Source organism: Rhinolophus ferrumequinum, chromosome 25, assembly GCF_004115265.2.
Source record: "Rhinolophus ferrumequinum isolate MPI-CBG mRhiFer1 chromosome 25, mRhiFer1_v1.p, whole genome shotgun sequence".
In the NCBI taxonomy this organism is placed as follows: domain Eukaryota; kingdom Metazoa; phylum Chordata; class Mammalia; order Chiroptera; family Rhinolophidae; genus Rhinolophus; species Rhinolophus ferrumequinum.
In genome coordinates this window covers 26,746,147-26,765,633 of record NC_046308.1, presented here as the reverse complement: position 1 = coordinate 26,765,633, position 19,487 = coordinate 26,746,147, and the positions used below count along the sequence as shown (strand labels likewise).

Sequence of the window (19,487 nt, the reverse complement as noted above, 5' to 3'; positions counted from 1 at the left end):
TCCTTACCCTCTGTGCTCTCCTGCCCCAGCCGTGCTCCAAACCCCACTGCCTCAGAAAATATGACTGAGGAAGGATCACATACACATTTCCCTGGAGCGGCATTTCTGCAGCACATTAATAGGTTTTCTGTGAAATACAGGCTCCCTGGTTAAATAAGGCGGAGAGAAGCTAGGTTAACCCTAATTAAACAGTCTGTGCTACAGAACTTCTATATGCCAAAGGGCATGGTGAACCCCAAAAGGAGGATATGGTTCACAGAGTTTCCCAAACTTATTTGACCAGAAACATTTTTCCTAGCACATGTATTAGGACTAGCGTTCCTTGGAATTCTCTTTGGAAAATAGTGGTTTAAGGCCCAGATCTGCCACTAACTTGTTATGTGAGCTTTGTCAAATAAGAATAAATCCAGCCTGCCTTGGGAGGACCAGTAAAATAACAGGGATGAAAACTGTAGATAAACTATAAAGTAAATGAGGCCAGTTTTATTTACATGAAACCAACACACTCCATTTCCCAGAGAACATTTCATTAGGAGTCAAAATAAAAATAATCATAATAAATTTGAAAATAATAATAATAAGTTCTGTTCCTGACGAGGTATATGACCTTGACCTCGGTCTCTCTGGCACTGTTTTCTCATCTTCAAAATAGACTGCTCGTGATGCTCGCCCTCTTTTCTCCCTGCATGTGTTACCAAGAGCAAATATGCTTCGTAGTTGTACAGGTGTTTTGAGAAACTATACCACACGCCATGAAATGCGAGGCATCCTCATAAGTGCTCCAGGTTCATACCCTCCATTCAGTCCCACTTTGCTGGGATCAAAATAAGAGGTGTATTGTTGGGGAGGAGCAGCCAGTGGGAAAAATAACAGTGACTAATAATTTTCATCCATATTTATGACATTAGGAGCCTTGCATGAGCATGTCGCTGAGGGGAGAAAATGAATATTTCATGAGTAAACGCTAACCGTAGTATTAAGATGAAGTGGACAGAAAGACCCCCGTGAGCCTCTGCCTCCAGGTGCAGCTGGGAAGGTCAGCACAGGCTCTGAGACTGGGCTCCAGGGAGCCAGGCAGCAGGTCTGGAGGGAAGAACTCAGCCTCTCAGCGGACGTGGGAGCTGTGCAGCATGACTGGTGGAAGGCATCTGCCCTGGGAGGCAGGAGAGCCCATGCTCCCTGCACCCACCAGCTGGGTAGCCTTCGGCCAGTTCCTGTAACCACCCTGGGGTGACTGTAAATCGGGATGACAAAGTCAGCCTTGCACATCTCTGCGGTCTCAATCCAAGCTCAGCTGTTTGGAAGAGGGTTTTGTAATGCACACAGGTGGGAAGTGTTATTATTCACTTATTCACTCAACAGGCATTTGTCGAGCATCTACTATGTGCCAATCACTGCCACAGCCACTCGTTTATCACTTACTATTTACCAAATACTATGTTCATGCCTTTATAAACATCACCTCATTCAATCATCACCACAGTCCTGAGAATATCTGCTATTACTCCCGTTTTCCACATAAGGAAATGAAATCTGGAAAAGATAAATCACTTGCCCAAAGCCATATAGCTAGGAAGAGGCAGAGTCCAGAAGCCAAAACCCTTCATTCTACACTAAGTGGCCCATGCTTGTTCGTGGTACTTCTGCAGGGCCAGTGGGGCACTCTGCCTCTACCTGCTGCCTGTTCTCTTCAGGCTTTGCGCGCCCTACCACCAGTGTGCCTCCCTCACCCAAAGGGGAAAGCCTCCCCTCTTTTGTCCCTCCACAGTACCTTCCCTTTGTTTTCCATCCCCAACGCTCTTCTCCAAAGTCTCACTGATGGTCTGCTCTCAACGATGCAATCACCCTGAAGTTCTAATTTCCATCCCCAACCATCAGGACCTTAGCCTGCCAAGACCCAGGGAAACCTGTGTCTCTTATCTGGGCCAGCCACTGGGTGGTGTGATGATTGAACACCTACTCCTAGAAGACGGAGCAAGGACAGAGGGGCGGTGCTGGGGTTAAACCCAGCCAAGTCTTCCCGCCTCCTAGTGGATACCTCTGGAGGTGACTCCTTGGGGTCTCCATCTACCACAGAGCAGGAGGACACAGCTATCTCTGCAAATCTCTTCCCTATAGTGCAGTTTCCTGTTGTCTTGGCTCGTTCCTTCTCCAGAGATGAAGAGATTGTTTTAAACCTGCCGCCCCACCAGCTCTGCTCCTGGCTTCCAATGTCATTAAGTTTCATTATAACAAATAAACACCACAATGACATTTATAAGTTACCACTGAGCACAGAAGCACAAATATGAAGCAGATAAACTGCATTTGATCCAAATCATTACTGCAGGCAATATTGGGCTTAGTCTGAGCTGGCAGCCGGGTACAGAGTAATTTATTAGATTGCGTAAGGCAATGTTGCACGTTGCGTTTTTCATTATGGTGTCTCTTCCCCTCTCTCTGGTCTAAATAGGTTAGAGGAGTTTAGACAGTGCACGGCCAAACAAAGACAGACTTTGCTCAAGCAGATTAAGGCTGGGAACGCCGGCCAAGTGTCCAGGAATGGCTGCTTCCCGACCAATGTGGCACTTCTGAAAAATGAGAGGGCTTAGTATTATCTTGATGATGCCAGCCAAGGACAGTTCCCCGTACTCTCCACCCCCTGGCCCAGATACAAAAGACGACGGGGTGGGGGGGGGGGCGCTATGGAGGGAGTAAATGGAAGGGTTGGATGGAGCCCCCAGGACACCAAGGCTGTGTTGCTGTTTCCGGGTTCCTACTGGGTTCCTTTGTGTCCAGCCAAAGACCCTCTGTACCAAAAGGCCCTCCGTAGCCCCAGGCAGCCCCAGGCAGCCCCAGGTCCCAGTCCCAGACCTCTCCTGTAATAAAGAAAGAAAAGGAAGCATTCTGCCAGCCAACTCTGCAAAACAAAGCAATGAGAGCTGGCTACCAGCAGCCGCCTCCCTGCCAAACCCAAACTCATAAAGTTTGATTCAAGGGGTTACAATACCTCCTATTGAGTCCCTCCTGCCCCATTCTCCCAGCCTTAGTAAATTACCCAATAAGCAGCAAGGACCTGTAGTTATTGTGCAGTTAAATGGTATTTGCCCAGTAAATCCTGAGCAGAGTACTAACGGTGATATACAGTAACTAATTATGGACATGAATTTTCTCCCCAAGACGCCAAGTGTTACCAAATATTGTTGCCTTTAGGGGAGGAGGCTTGAAAGCTGCTCTGTTCCCTCCAGTGAAGCCATGAGTAACTCTCCTATTAGAGGAGCTATGGGCACACCCAGTGGCACTCAGGCTGGAAAACGGAGCTGTCCTGGGGGGCAGGCAGGAATGGGCCTCATCTCCCCAGAAGACTCCCATTTGCTGCCCTCAATCACATGCCCAGCAGAAGGGCCTAGCCAGGCACCACAGGGTCCTCCCTGGGTCTTCTGTCCACAGATAAGAGAGAGTGCACTACAGTGCACTCTCTGCAGCAAAGGCACCACAGTGACTGCTGCAAAGGCCTGTGGAAGTCGTTCACCCAGACCAGGACTGAGCTGAGAAAGCTATTGCAGGAGGCAGCCTTTGCAAAGGGCTTCTGAATAGGGATGCAGGTGGGTAGGGTTCAAAAATGGCCGTGCCTCTGCCTGGGCCTGCATGACTTTTGCCCTCAAGTGTTGTTCAGGGAGCTGATCTCAGCCCCGGGGTTCCTGGGAGCACCAGAGCTTTCTCTGACTAATTGTGGTCTCCAGATGGGGCAGGGTCTATGCCCAGTGGCACAAAGCAGATGTCTTAGCTTCATGTCTGTTTTCGGAACACAGCTGGCGACAACCAGTGGACACAGTCAGCAGTCACTGTTCTCAGAAAAGGAAACCACAGGGCTCGCTCGCACACCCTCTGTGCTTACCCAGTACTGTTGAATAAACAAAGGCCCATACCTGGAGCCAGATGGAGCAAACACCAGCCTCCAGCACACACTATGACCTTGGATGTGTTACATAACCCCTCTGAGTTTTCATTTCCGAGTCCATAAAATGGGAGTGATTCTCTGTCTCTCAGGACTGTTGATGTGAAAATAGCCAGCCTGGAGTTAGGCCTATTCTTGCTTCCGAAGAGCTCTGCGCATGCCTGCTCCATCCTTCCCACCACCAACTCATCTTCTGTGATGCCTGGGCCCAGTGACCCATCTTAAGCCCCCTAGAAAGGAAGAAAACCCCTCATCCCATCCTGGCCTCCCCAGCAGTGTGCACACTCCCTCTCCTTCCTCTCAAAGCACCTCCAGCACAAAATTCTCTCCTTTACCAACATTTCTACTTCAAACAATCAAAACAAAGACTGGGATAGCAATTGTAAGTTAGTTTTATTTTGTTTTTCTTGCTGCTGCCTTCTAAGGGTTGATGCAAATAATCTGAGCCCTTGCCATGTCCACTGTTGAGTGGTGACAGAAGAGACCAAGTGATGTAGAAATGGGCTGGGATGGGAGGCAGACACTTGCCGTGGGATCTTGGGCCAGTCATTGCTTTGAGCCTTGGCATTCGAGTCTCTATAGAGCCTTCTCCACAGGGTGTTGTGAGCATGAAGTGAAATAATGTATGTAAAGTGCTTTGTGAAGTAAAAAGTATATACAAAAAAGACAGTTGTGGTTAATATCCCAAAGAAACCAGAAGACAGAGCCCAGAATCCCAAGGCAGTGAGAAGAAGAATCACTTTTTTAATTAGTACACATATATAGTCGGCTCTCAATTATTTGTTGGCAAATTGTCCCCATTCCTGGAAAATACTATCGCCAAGATTGCTTAATGAAGTCCTCTGTTAACATTTCACAGCTTCTTATTTTGCTCTTATTTGCATGAAACCCAAAGGGAACGAAAGTCCTTTAAAGGCAAAATCAGCTAATATCTCCGTCTTCTCCTTGAGAAGGTGTGAGCCGTACAATAGCGAGATGTGGGGAGAGTGGAGAGTGGCCCAACTCGTTTTGGGCCAGTACCAGAGGTGATGTGCTCCACTGGCTGAGCAGAAAGCCAAAGGGAGCTCCACCATTAGGGTTTGTTTATTTTAAGCATTAAAAATTCTCAGAACATCAAACACATCCATATTCAGACATGAATACCAAAATGCATTCCAAAGTTGAAAATAAATGTTACTTGGGACTATTCATTATTTTGGAATGTCCATCATTTTGGATTATTCACCCCCTTGCTCCTCTTCATTAACAAAGATAATTGAGTTCATTATATTTGAGCTCCAAGATGGGAGAAATTCAGGACATGGTACTGAGATGATCTGCTTCCAGTTGGGAAAGACTCCAGCAGCCCTGAGGACATTCCTCTATAAACATCAGGTCTAAATTGTGGTCCCCAGTCCAGGGTTAGTGAGTGACACAAAGGTACCTCATGCTTCAAAGCCAGCCTCCCTTAGCCACACAGTGCACCCTGGGTCCAGGGCCCGCATTTGTACCTCTCAGTGGGATGCAGCACTATTGCCCTTCATGGAGTAACTGGAGACTATCAGAACTGTACAGAACCTTCTGACTCCCTGGGACCTTGGAGTCCGCTGCAGGACGGCTAAAGGGCCGGACTCGGTCCCTCCAGCTCCATCCCAGCTCTGCCTCCACCCACCTTACACATGAGATTCCACATGAGATTCCGTTGACAAAACGGTTGCATGCACTAAAACACAAATGTGTGAAAACTAACGACCTCTCATCCAACACCTTCCCTGTGCAGTTGAGAAAATCAAGGCACACCCAGAGAGAAACATCAGCTTGACCAAGGCCACAAGTGACAGAGCCAAAACTAGCAAGACCCTGGTCCCCCTGAGCCCTCCTGTTTGCACACAACAGTGCTTCTCAGAGGTGCACCAGAAATGCCAGCAGCAAGATTACCCGAGAAGCTGTTAAAATGCAGACTCTGGCCCAGTTGAGATGCTTAGAAAATCTTAGAATTTCTGGCTTAGAGCCCCAGGTGATTCTTATGCAGTGGAAGTTTTAGAGCGATTTCCAACTGGCAAGGCCTATATCAGCATAAAATGATTATCTTAAAATGTGTATTTTTCACTCCTTTGCTTTTAGATTTTTATTCAAATACAGCTAACATACAATATTATATTAGTTTCAGGTGTACACCATAGTTATTCAACATTTATATACCTAAAGAAGCAATCACCATAAGTCCACCAACCATCCGACACCATACTGTGCTATCCCAGTATTATTGACTATATTCCCTATGCCGTACACTATATCCCCGTGACTTATTTATTTTATACCTGGAAATTTGAACCTTTGCCCTTTACCTTCCCCCACCTTTTATAGTTTTTCAATTACAGTTGACATTCAATATTATTTTATATTAATTTCAGGTGTACAGAATAGTGGTTAGACATTTGTGTAATTTAAGAAGTAATTCCCCTGTCTACTCTAGTACCCACCTGGCACTATACATAGTTATTACCACATTATTGACTATATTCCCTCGGCTTTACTTTACCTCCTCATGACTATTTTGTAACTGCCAGTTCGCAGTTCTTAATCCCTTCAGCTTTTTCCGCCTGCCCCCCAACCCTCGTCCTGTGTAGCACTCTGGTAGATCTAATGTCCATCTGACACCACACATAGCTATTAGAACACTATTGACTACATTCCTTATGCTGTACCCTACATCCCCATGACTACTTTGTAACCATCAATTTGTACTTCGTAATCCCTTCCCCCTTTCACCCACCCCCAAACCCCTCCCATCTGGCAACCATCAAAATGTTCTCTGCGTCTGTGAGTTTCTTTCTGTTTCATTTGTTTATTTTGTTCTTTAGATTCCATATAAGGGAAAACATATGACATATGCCTTTCTCTGACTTACTACGCTCAGCTCAATATCCTTTAGGTCCATCCATGTTGTTGCAGATGGCAAGATTTCATTCTCTTTTATGGCTGAGTAATATTCCATCATATATACATGATGTCCCTGAATGGATGAACTGATATAGAAGAGACCATATATATATACATATGCAGTCTGCCTCCCTGTTCCACATCTTGGCCATTGTAAACAATGCTGCAATGAACATATGGATGCTCACATACCCTCGAAGTAGTGTTTTGGGATTTTCTTCAGCTAAATACCCAGAAGTGGAATTACTAGGTCCTTCTTTGCCTTTTGTTATAGGATTTATTTCAAAGTCTATTTTGTCTGGTATAAGTATTGCTTCCCCAGTTTTTTGTTTGTTTGTTAGTTTCTATTTTCATGAAATATCTTTTCCCATCCCTTTACTTTCAGTCTGTGTGTGTTTTCCCATCTGAAATGAGTCTCTTGTAGCAGCATATATATGGGTCTTGTTTTCTTATCCATTCAGCCAGTTTAAGTCTTTTGATTGGAGCTTTTAATCCATTTACATTGAAAGTAATTGTTAATAGGCATGTAGTTATTTCCATTTTATTATTCATATCTTTTATCTTTTTTTTTTTTCATTTTAAAGAAGTCCCTCCAGGGTTCTTTATAATACTGGTTTGGTGGTGATGAACTCCTTTACCTTTTTCTTTTCTGGGAAGCTCTTTATATGTCCTTCAATTCTAAATGGTAGCTTTGCTGTATAGAATAATCATGGTTGTAGTTCCTTGCTTTTCATCACTTTGAATATTTCATGCCAATCCCTTCTGGCCTGCAAAGTTTCTGTTGAGAAATCAGCTGACAATCTAATGGGAGCTCCCTTGTAGGTTTCTCAGCTTTTCTCTTGCTGCTTTTAAGATTCTTTCCTTGTCTTTAATCTTTGGCATTTTAATTATGATGTGTCTTAGTGTGGGCTTCTTTGAGTTCATCTTGTTTGGGACTCTCTGAGCTTCCTGGGCTTGTATATCTATTTCCTTCAACAGGTTAGGGAAGTTTTCAGTCATTATTTCTTCAAATAGATTTTCAATTCCTTGCTCTCTCTCTTCTCCTTCTAGTACCCCAATAATGTGGCTGTTGTTATGGTTGATGTTGTCGTAGAGGCCTCAAACTCTCCTGATTTTTTGGATTATTTTTGCTGTTCTGTTTGGGTGTTTTCTGCTACTTTTCCTTCCAAATTGCTGGTTCGATCTTCTGCTTCATCGAATCTACTGTTGATCCCCTCTAATGTATTCTTCATTTCAGTTATTGTATTCTTTATTTCTGAGTGACTCTTTTTTTCTGGTTTTTTTATTTCTGTTTTTATGTTTTCTTTCTCTTTGTGGAAGTTCTCACTGAGATAATTGACCATCCTTATAACCAGTGTTTTGAATTTTATGATACTTCTGTTAGATTGTTTGTCTCTCTTTTGTTTAGTTCTTTTTCTGAAGCTTTCTTCTGTTCTTTCATTTGGGACATGTTTCTTTGTCTCCCCATTTTGGCTGTCTCCCTGTGTTTGCTTCTATGTGTTAGGTAGGGCTGCTATGTCTCCTGGTCTTAGAAGAGTGGCCTTATGTAGTTGGTGTCTTGTGGGGCCTGGTGGTGCAATCTCCCCAGTCACCAGAGCCAAGTGTCCAGGTGTGTCCCTTGTGTAGGTTGTGTGTGCCCTCTTGTTGTGGTTGAGACTTGGTTGCTGTTTGCATGTCAGTGTGAAGGACTTGACCTCAGGCTGATGGGTTGTGTAGACTGGCCATGACTACAGTAGAGTTATGGTGCAGGGGCTGATGCTACAGAGCAGCATTCACTTTAGCAGGGCTCTGGTGCCTGCCCAGTGTGCCTTTGGGTGTGTCATTCCCAGAGGTGGCTGGGTGATGCTCCATCTAGGTTCAAAGCTGGCCACTGAGCATGCCAGTCCCAGGGCCTTCTGGGAGGGGCCCCACTTCAGGCCAAGTTCAGCCACAGCCTGTGCCCTGCCCAGAGCCACCTGGCATGAGCCACAAAGCAATCCACAGATAGCTGCCACCCGTGCTGGGTTTGGAGGTGACTCAAGAGGTCAATTGTCACTAGTGCCAGGCTTGGGGCTGCTCAGCCAGAGAAGTATGCCAAAGTCAAATGCTGCTTGTTGGGGTTTTGTGAACCTGTGAGAGATTTTAGGAAAGTCCCCAGCATGAGTCAAGTCAGGCCATTTGTACAGAAAAGCCACTGGAAGTGGCTTGGGAGTGTCTGAAAGTTGGGTGGGACAGGGTCTCAGAATCATGAGGGCAAGGTGAACAAACAGTGTTAGCCAAATTGATGAAGACTCAGATATGGTGACTGACCGTGTCTGTATTCTGAGAGGGAGAAGGACTCAACAAAGAAACAGCGGCTTCCACCATCCCTCTGTCTGGGAGAAAACTTCACCTACAGCCCTCACCCTAAACCCAGACAACTCAGTTTCTCCCAGTATATCCCTAGCACCTTTTGAGCCGCTGCCCCAGTGCTGGAGCTCAGAGCGAGCAATTCTGTCAGGGAGTAAGTCCATGCTCTGGCCCTGTAAGAGGAGTGCCTGTAACTGCAGCTGCCCTCATCTCACTCAGCCACAATCTCCGTTGGTTTTCACAAGCAGAAGTTATGGGGACTTCTCTCCCTGGCACTGAAACCCTGGGCTGGGAAACTGGGTGGGGTGCTCGATCTCCTTGTCCTCTGGGAAGCACCACTGCTGCCGAGATTTCTCTCCTGATTTTTAAAGGTCACACGGGGGTGTGGGACCAACCCATTCCATGTCTCTGCCTTCCCACCATTCTTGAGGTGGCTTCTTCTGTATGTCTTCAGTTGTAGGACTTCAGTTCAGCTAGAGTTCAGGAAATTCTCCATGATGGTTGTTCTGTACTTTAGCTGTAATTTTGAGAGGTAAGCACCGCATTTACCTGCTCTGCCATCTTGACCGGAAAATCCTAAAATATTTATTTTTCTTTTTTAAATGATGTTTAGGACACGGATATTCCCCCAAGCAGACCAGTGTCCTCAGATTTTCTTTTACTCCTTTGTGCCTCAGTTTTATTCTTTTCAGCCCTAGGGCCCCCCAAAATAAGATTTTGGAGCATAGATCATTAGGGCTGGAAGGATGAGATCTAATAGATCAACTGCTGGTCTACACCCTACACTTTACAGATGGAGAATCTGAATCTTCGAGAAGTGAAAAGCCAGGTCCAAGGGCACACAGCTAAAAAGTGGCAGAGCAACACCAGGTTGGAACCTTCTGGGACTGAAGGCTCATTGGAGGACCCAGTTCCCTGTGTCCATACAGTATCTCTAATAAAAAAGAGAACAAGAGATGCGGGCCATCATGAGGTCAGACAGTCCATGGCCCTGATCCTAGCCTACCCCAGTGGTTCCCAAGCTGACACACTCTGAGAGGGCTCTGTCTGCCCACAGTGGATCCCTACAGCTACATCTCGGGCTAGTGACATCATTCTATCACTGCTCTTCGGCACCACTTTCTCCCATGCTGCTTCTATCTTCCCCCAACAATGGTCCAGTGCACTGATGTCCCAAACATGAGAACATGGGAACATGAGATGCAGAGAGAGAAAGAGGCATAGCCTGCGCCCAGGGCCAGCCAGCAGCAGGCCTGAGACACTAACTGGGGTCCTAGCCCCCATGGCCTGCCTGCCTGTCTCCCATCTGTACTCTTCCCCAACATCACCCCCCACACTGCTCTGCCCTTCCCGTCTTGTTTAGACTCCAGGATGTCCGCAGACAGGGATGAATGGGCTCTTCACAGGCACTGATGTGCCAATATTTTCAGCAGCACTTATCAGTGTCTTCTTGGCATCCAGAACTTGGTTGAATGGATGGAGGCTTACCTCTTCCTGTCACTAATGAGCACAATGCAGGCACTAGCTGGGGCCACAGGCTGATAATCAGTAAGCAAAGGATTTATAGTGACTTTGGAGTCACCCTGCCTCAGCCAGCCCCATTGCTCTTCATTAAAGACCCACGCTGTCCAGGACAACCTTGGTGGATTGTGTGTCCTGGGGAGAGACATGTGAGGCTGAGAGAATCACAGGCTACCCTAGCTCAGGCAAGGAACGGGAGAACTTCTGCTCCACATCCAGACCTAGGAAGAGCAGTCAGGCTCTCCTGTGTAAGCCCAAACAAAAATCCAGCACAATTTCTGGAACATTCATGATACTGGCAAGCTTCTGCTCACCTGTATGTCAGAATCAAGTTGCCAATGGCTACAATATTGGGGTTGAAGTGTTTCCAAGTCTCTCTCCCCTCAGATACCTAGAAGAAGCAGACAATGGAGAGAAGGCCCGTGTTCCACCCTTGCTTGTTCTTCTGGTTTCCCTGCTGGTATTTCTAGTCCTGACACAGAGGAAGAAGATTGGGTTAGGTAACCTCTTGCTATCCTGACAGGGCTCTAAGCCTGTGCAAACCTTGACAGGAGTTAGGTGTTCCACCCAAGACAGCTGCTCCCAATACTCCCAGCCTGGGGTGACCATGCACCTCTTAGATAGTCACATCAATGTCCATAACTATCTGTATTTGGAGATGAATTCTCAGGTCAACACCAAACGAGAGAAAACATTGTCAAACCATGTGTTCTCCCACCTGAGCCACAGTGAGTACTCAGTAAGTGACCTATTCACATCTTCTTCCTCCAGACCCACAGTTCCAACCACATCCGGGGCAGCTTCTCCTGAGTGATTCAGGGCCCCAGTCCACCAACATATTTACAACAGAACACACTGCCCCCTCCAACCCGCTTCTTCTCCTGAGATAGAAATGGCTCCTTTAGTCACCCATTCACCCCATCCTGCATGCCAGGGAGAAGGGGAGGCCTTTACACCTCCATCTTCCTCATCCCCTACCAAGTGCTATCAGTTCTGTCTCCACGTGGCTCCTAAATCCATTTTGTTTCCCACTGATGCAGCCTGAGCCCCATGAAAGCAAAATCTTCCCGATCCATCTTCTTCCTTCAGAGAATCGTCCATCATCCATCCATTGCCCATTGCAATCCTTCTAAAATTCAGATCTGAGCATGTGGGTCAAAAATCTTTGATGATTTCTCATTAAGTGCAAACTTCTGAGCATGTATCTAAGGGCCTACACTGTCAGACCTACCACAATTCTCTAAATTTACACCCTGCTAAATACACACACACACACACACACACACACACACACACACACACACACCCCATGCACCAGTCAGGCCAGCTTCACAGTGACAGTAACAGCTGCCATTGTAGAGGACACACAGGGCTCTGTGCACTTTACACAAAATGTCCTATTTAATTCTCACAACAACCCAACAAGCACTTACAACTCTCCCTATGGGGAAACTGAGGTTCAGAGGGACTAAGGAATTTCCCAGTGGCACAGCTGTAATGGCCAAGCCAGAGATCAAGCCTAGATCATGTGGCATCAGTGTCCCCATTCCAGGGATACTCCCTCTGTGTCCTCATCTTGCTTTCCCTTCAAGGCCGGTGCAGAAGCCCCTCTTTCCCCGCCCCACCATTCCCTCAGAAGGAAAATCGTTCTTACTCAGGACTTATTTTATACATCTCTCTTTGCTGATTGTGCAGCACCTCTTATCCCATTTCCTTGTGCACATATGTGTCTCCTCCAGACTCTAAGCTCCTTGTCATAGAAGATGTATCAGTCCCTCCTCTGTGTCCCCACACCAGACTGCCAGGGTGGGACCTGCCCCCACCTGTGGTCACGTGGCATTCCTAGAGTTGCTACCATCACTGCTACCATCACACCCTCCATACCAGTAAGTTTTATTAGTGAATCAGTGGGCCGGGACCTAACCCCAATGCTGCTCCCCTGAGTAGGTCACAACAGGGCCTTCTAGAAGTTTCCCAAAGCTCATTCTCCTGCATTAGGAGCTGGCCCAGTGCTGAGCTGCAGGCCAAAAGCAGAAGCCAAGACTTGGGTTTCCAGGTCAAGTCTCAGTCATCCTTCCTGGTCCCGTCCCACCGCCTGGCATTCTGCTGTCAGTGAGGGGCCTCTGAGCTGGCTCCTTCTCCTGCCCTCCTCCCACCTGCCTGCTTCTCAGGACCTGGGCACCTTCCCTTTATCTCATAAGAAATAATTTGCGTGCGCCGGGCTGGGAGAGAGCTGGCGGTAAATACCGCCATACAAGTATTCCTAAGCCTTCCCCAGTTGGTCACTAATAACACAGCAGACAGCGACATGTGAGCCTTTTCCGGATGGCCGACCAGGCAGCTCCAGGGGACTGAAGCCAGCTGGGATGGTCTCCATGGCAGAGCTGTGGGAAGGCTCAATCGCTCACCTTTCTCATCTGCACGACTCATGGAAGAAGGGGATTCTAATCCGTCCAACTTCTGATTTGCGAAGCCTCCTCTCCCAGCTCTGAGCTCATCCCCCATTCCCGTAGCAGGTGCTGTTGTGGCACCAGTTTTGACAGTCCTGAGCTTAGGAAAGACTCGTTGAGAGTGATGAAAATAAGAACAGCCCTTGTGGACCTACACGAGGTCGCTCATCTTCACAGCAGCTTTGCCAAGTAGGTGTGTCACCCCCATTTTACAGATGAGGAAATGGGCTCGGAGCGGGTGAGGAATGTGCCTCAGATGGCGCTGCTTGTGACAGGGCCGGAGTTCCTTCCCAGGCTTGCCTGACCTGTGTTTTCCACTGTCAGCCCCAGGCCCTGGCAAGTGACCTGTCAGTTAGACTCAAAACAGGTACCTGAGGTCACTCACCCCTCATGTCTTGCTTGTAGTTTTCCTACCCGAGAATGTCCATCGACCATCACATCCCCCTTATCAGGGTTTCTCCACTGGGAAGCCTCTCTGTTTCCTCCCCCAACCCCCATGCTTGCAGAAGGCCTTTCTTAAGCCCCTGAAGAACTTTATATGATGTCCAAGTCTAGTGCCTTGTGGTCAAGGGTGGCCATCCACAGACTCAAAAAGTTTCGCTGGCTGTCCTGAGATTGAAGCAGGCAGGATTTCAGGCACAGGGGTGGCATTAACAGGGTTAACTTGGATTAACCCTAAGGGCAGTGGTCACCCCATACACACACACACACCTCAACCTGCTGCTGGAGGAAAAGCCTGGCCAAAATGCCCAGCTCACAGTGAGAAGGAGGGGAGTGAGCACGGGTCACACCGTCTGTCGACCACCTCCGATCTGACCTCTGAGCATGGATCAGAAAAGGGGGGGCTGCAGGGAGTGCAGGAATGTCACAACCCCTGCTCCCACATCAGGCTCCAGTGCAGAGTTTGCACCAGGGCTTTCTCTCCTCTGTTACTAACCCCACATCCAGCACTCTTTACGCTAGTCCACGCTCACCCTCTCAGCACCACCATGGAACTACCTGACCACCAGGTTGGTGGCTGGGCCAGAGGCACAAACACCTATGCCTGTCTATAGGAGTGGCAACAGACTTGGGATGCTAGAGTACCAGAATGTGTCCCTAAAAGATTTGGGGCTGCCAGTTACGTGTGGCAGGGGAGAGTGATCAGCGTGGCTCTTCTGAGCCTAGCATAGAGGACACTGACCACCATGAGCATGGCGCCTCGGGGCCCTCTTCTCACCTGTTACACACACACACACACACACACACACACACACACACACACACACAGCCAGGGGCAGGGGCAGGGCACAGCACCAAGGGCTTCTGTGACCTTAAAGATCACGCAGACCACGGTCCCCTCCCAAGATCTACAGGAGGCCCTGACAGCAGAGTGAGGCCTTAGCTTTCTCAACACACAGTTTAGTCCCAGAAAAGATTTCATTCCCACAATTCTAATCCAGAGGCTTTCAAACGTTCTGAGAAGAAAAAGAATTTGTTCAAGCAAAATCTTAAGTGGTTGACAGGAATAGAAGAAAAGGTCTAGCTGGAGAAAGGGTGGGGCGGGGAAACTAATTCATTCAGACAGACACATACACACACACACACACACACACTCACACATACACACACACACACACTCACACACACTCACACACACACTCACACACTCACATAGAGCCAGGCCCCTAGAGCACTCCGGTAAAACCATCGCTCTGAGTGATTTGGCCCATATAACTTCAGCCTTCCATAGAAATATGCCTCGTCCCTCCCCAGGAAATAATTGGGGATTGAGGGGTGACCTCAGATCGGAGGCTAGAGGAGTGTGAGCTCAGAGAATCATGGGGTCTTCAGCATTTTAACATTTTACTGGAAGACAGAGGGGACCTCCCAGAGCCAAATGGTGATGGTTCAGTCCATGCTAATGTGTAACTGCCAGTCCCCAAAAGGAGAGCAAGGTGGGGGGCCACGTGGTCAGGGCTGGGAAGGGGCGGCCCCTTCAGGGAGCCTCCTGGGCTGAGTGAGGGAGGGAGACCTGGGGGCTGGAGGCATTTGAGAAAACAGTCTGGAGAAGTGACGAGGAGAGAGAAGCTGAGCTGCATGCACTGCTCTGAGCAAAGAAAGGACTGGGGGAACAGCTGGGAGTGGAACAGGGCAGGACTCCAAGGTGCACTTGTGCAGGGGCCGGGGGTAGCTCTGCCTCAGGACCAGAGCTCTCCAGGGCCTTCTCAATGCCCCCCTGCCCCTCCCCTCTCTCTGGGCCAGGCTGCACTTGGACCTGTCCCTTTCAGCACCTGCCACCACCGCCCCCACTCCTCCTCCATCGCTAAAAACCAGCACCTGCCTTGCCGCTGCCATTCTGACTCATGAGCCATCCTGACCCCCCCACATGCGGGGCACACGTGGCTCATCCAGGTGGGGCCCCACAAAGCCCACCCTCCTCTTTATCCTTCTCAGCCAGAAGCAGCCCCTGCTTCCTGCAGTTTGGAGAGAAGTCTCCAAAAGTCCCCACCTACTCAGCACTTCCACCTCCTGCTCCTCACCTGCTGAGCAGGTAGACCAGAGGGCATTGCACTGGGGGCCTCAGAGTCAGACTCTATCCTGACTCAGCCACCACGGACCTTGAGGAGCCCATGTCACCTGTCTGAGCTCAGTGGGGAGGAGCAGCCTCCCCCACATACACACCACGACGCCGTCAAGTCCACTTGGAGAGTTGGTGAGGTGCTCTCCTGGCCTGCGCAGTGTCTGGGTGTGCAGGGAGACACACCGGCTGTGGGCAGTCACCTTAGGGGCTCGGAAGCCACTCTGGGACCCCAGTTCTGCAGAGCCCCTTTCTTCCTGGGACAGAACCATCCTTCTGGAAAGCAAACAGGAAAGTTTGCCTGCAGCCACCACACTGAGAGCACATTCCACTCTATGGGATCGACCAAATGTGGGAGCGCCTCTGCCACGTGTGTTTCCACCCGGCCTGCTCCTTTTCAGTTATGGGCAAGGACAAGCAAGGGGGGTGCTCAGGTGGGCTCTGTGAGTTCCCAGGGTCGCGAACTGTGCAGTAAAGGAGCTGAGGACGAGGCTCAGGACAGCTGGGCCTGATGTCTGCTCCACCACTTAATGGGGGGGCTCTGGACAGCCTCCCCTTCACATGGGTCTGACATGGTCTCATCTCGTAGGCCTGACTGTGGGGGCAATTCAATCATATAACCCTAGAAACATGTACATGTTTATATTCAATGAAAGTTAACGACTACTAACTCTCTAACAATAAAAAATCATTTATAACATGGACCTAGTTATATTATATGGGTCTAATAACATAATTATTATATAACTCATGACTATCTAATAATAAGTGCCAATAATTATTATACCTCCTTTCTTTTGTACCCCCCCATGGTGGTCAGTATCGGACTCCATCCTGAACCCTAACTGGTGGTATTGACCGCCAGCTAGGAAGACGCTACGTAAACTTAGGGAAGAAATTGCTTTTCACGCCAAAGATCCTCTGCCTCTCTTTAGATGCTTTGAGGGGGCTGCCTCGTTGGCGGGCTGACTACTTGTTTGAGAATCAAAATCTGGGTTTCAGATTCTTAATTCAGTAGCCAACATGGATAATGGCAAGAAAACAGGGTTTGAAACCAGAGAACCTTGGTTTTGAATTACACCCAGGCCCACTTCATGATCTTAAAGTACATCTGGGCCCACTGTGTGACCTTGAATCACACTTGGGCCCACTTCGTTACCTTGGAATACACCTGGGCCCACTGTGTGACCTTGAATTATACTTGAGCCTACTGTGTGACCTTGATCATGTCACATTTCTCGGAGCCTCAGTTCATCTGTACTGAGGTTCACCTTGGAATACACCTGGGCCCACTGTGTGACCTTGAATTATACTTGAGCCTACTGTGTGACCTTGATCATGTCACATTTCTCAGAGCCTCAGTTCATCTGTAAACTATGGGGTGTATAATAACAGCTAACTAGCATTGTAGTTACATTCAAAGGCCTGGCTTAAAGTAGATCTTCGTGAATAACTCAGTTATTTTTATCCTGTAAAGCTTGACACCTTGAAATTGTAACCACTCCACTTTATTTCTCACTTTATGCCTTCTGTGTGGTGTGCTCAACACAATATCTGCCTAATCAGTAGTTTACAATGTAAAAACAATTTTCCTACAGTCACCACAGATTTCAGGAGACAAACTAGAATAGGCAAGCTACAGGCCATTAAATATTCATTCAGTGTTTATACACTGGGTAAAGCACTCAGAATGCAAGATGGAAAAGACATCCGTGGTCCCTGCCCTCAAGGAGTTTACCCTCTATTTCTTATTTACTTTTGTTTCTTTGGTATCTAACGTACACATAATAGGTGCTCAATAAAGGTTTGTAGAAATTAAGGGAGATGAGAGTTGGAAAACAGGGAAGTGGAGAGGAAGAGATAAAGAGAGAAGATGAAGACTTCCTGCTGGCCTCCCAGTGATGGGCAGTGCCTAGAAGTCCAAGCAAAGATCAAGATCAGAGGACAGAGCTGGACTTTCCGTGAGGTCAGGGCTGGTTGGCGAGGCCTACGTACAGGGCTGCTTTCCAGGATGTTGGGACAGCCGGGACTCGGCCGGGTGACATCAGTGAACAGCCAGCACGGTGTTGCTACTGAGATGGGAGTCAGATTCTGGAGAAACTTGTAACCCAGGATGGAGAGTCAGGTGCTATCCTGCAGACAGCAGAGGGCCACTAGAGTTTCCACTCCTGGAAAAGGTGGCAAACATAGGGTGGTGGAAGGAGAACTGACTCCGGGTGGTGAACACACAATGGGATTTATAGATGACATAATATAGAATTGTACACCTGAAAGCTATGTAATTTTACTAACAATTGTCACCCCAATAAATTAAAAAGAAAGAAAGAAAAGGTGGAAAACATGAGGAAAGTTGTGATTTAGACAGAAAACTCCAGAGCAGAACCTGAAAGCATTCATAGTCTGTTTTAAGAACCCAGGTTGAGACGATGAGGGCGTGGACCTTGGGTTGTACAGTAGGAATGGAGAGGAAAGGGTGGATCTGAGATATTATGGAAGAACGCTGGGCCAGACTTGGTGATGGAGACAGATTAAAAATAAAACATGAAAAGGGAGGCCACACTGACTTCCGGGCTTCACACCAGTAGAGCTTCATGGGATGAAACGGGAAACTGAGGCAGAAAACCTGGGAGAGATGGTGCTAGGTGTGTTGAGTCTACAATGACAGTCGGACCTTAGTTGAAGCAACACATTCCCTGGGCTCAGGTCAGAGTTGTCGGGGTGGCAGGGGTACAGGCGTAAGCTCCTGGAAGGAGGGACCAGGTCATATTCATCTGTCTCTCACCAGGCAATGCAATACCTGTCTCAGTGCTGGTCTCAATGAATGTGTGCTGAATAAACAAATGTTGTCAAGAAGCTTTCTGTCTACTCGATATACTACTCAGGAGGTTATAGAAAACGGTCTTGGGTCATTCACATTTCACTTCTTTGGAGTAGAAAAGATGGGGAATAGGAAACAGGAGGTGAGGGGATGGCTGAGGGACATTCTCTGGGTAAGGGTGTAACCCCTGGCTTGCACGCTATGTCCCAGGAGCTCCTGACAGAGAAGCCTCAAGGTCTGTCCCATGGGAGAAAAGAAAGTGGGCCCACTCCTCCACCTCTCCATCCACAGGACCTCAACTTTTATCTACTCTAGAGAGTGACACTTAGCTGACGATTCTGCTTGAAAAAGCATCCCATTGATTTAAAAGAGAAAAAAAAAAAGTGTGTTTCGTGTCTTGTATTTAATGTGCAAAAATTAAAATTAGACTGGAAAAGAAAATTGCCAGTTATAGCACTAATCGTTCCCTCCCAAAAAGTAATTTGCAAATCACGTCGTTGGTGGATTTTTGAGACTATCCTGTGTGCCCGTCTCCTCCCCAGAAACATTCTTTCCATAGAAAAGCCTAGGGGATCCAAACAGACAAAATGTGAGAGCCAAACCTCTCTCTAAAGTCGTTCAGATGGATGGACTCAGATACTGTCCTCCAGTCAAGTCCCTCTCCTGCTCTTCCTTACACTTCAGGCTCCTCTCTGTAGGCCCCAGGTCTTACATGGGGGGCTCTTCTGCCTGCTCCAACTCCTGACTCTGAGACACCCTCTAAAGTGAAATAACGACCACTCAGTGTCCACCTTCAAGGCCTGTTTGCTTGGAGCTCTCCTGCCAGCCCTTGACTTCCTCCAGAGCTGTGTTTCCATGGTGACAGCCCTTTTCTCCCTCAGGTCACCGACACTGCCACACTAAGGTATCTCCCAGCCAGTTCAGAACTCACCCTCGCCCCCCACCCCCCAA

The 19,487-nt window shown here is 48.0% G+C and overlaps 1 protein-coding gene across 3 annotated transcripts in view; it reads left to right on the top strand.

Moving 5' to 3' along the window:
* KIRREL3 (kirre like nephrin family adhesion molecule 3) overlaps positions 1–19,487 on the top strand; it is a 563,766-nt gene that overhangs the window by 446,004 nt on the left and 98,275 nt on the right. The gene's annotated exons all lie outside the window — the stretch shown is intronic.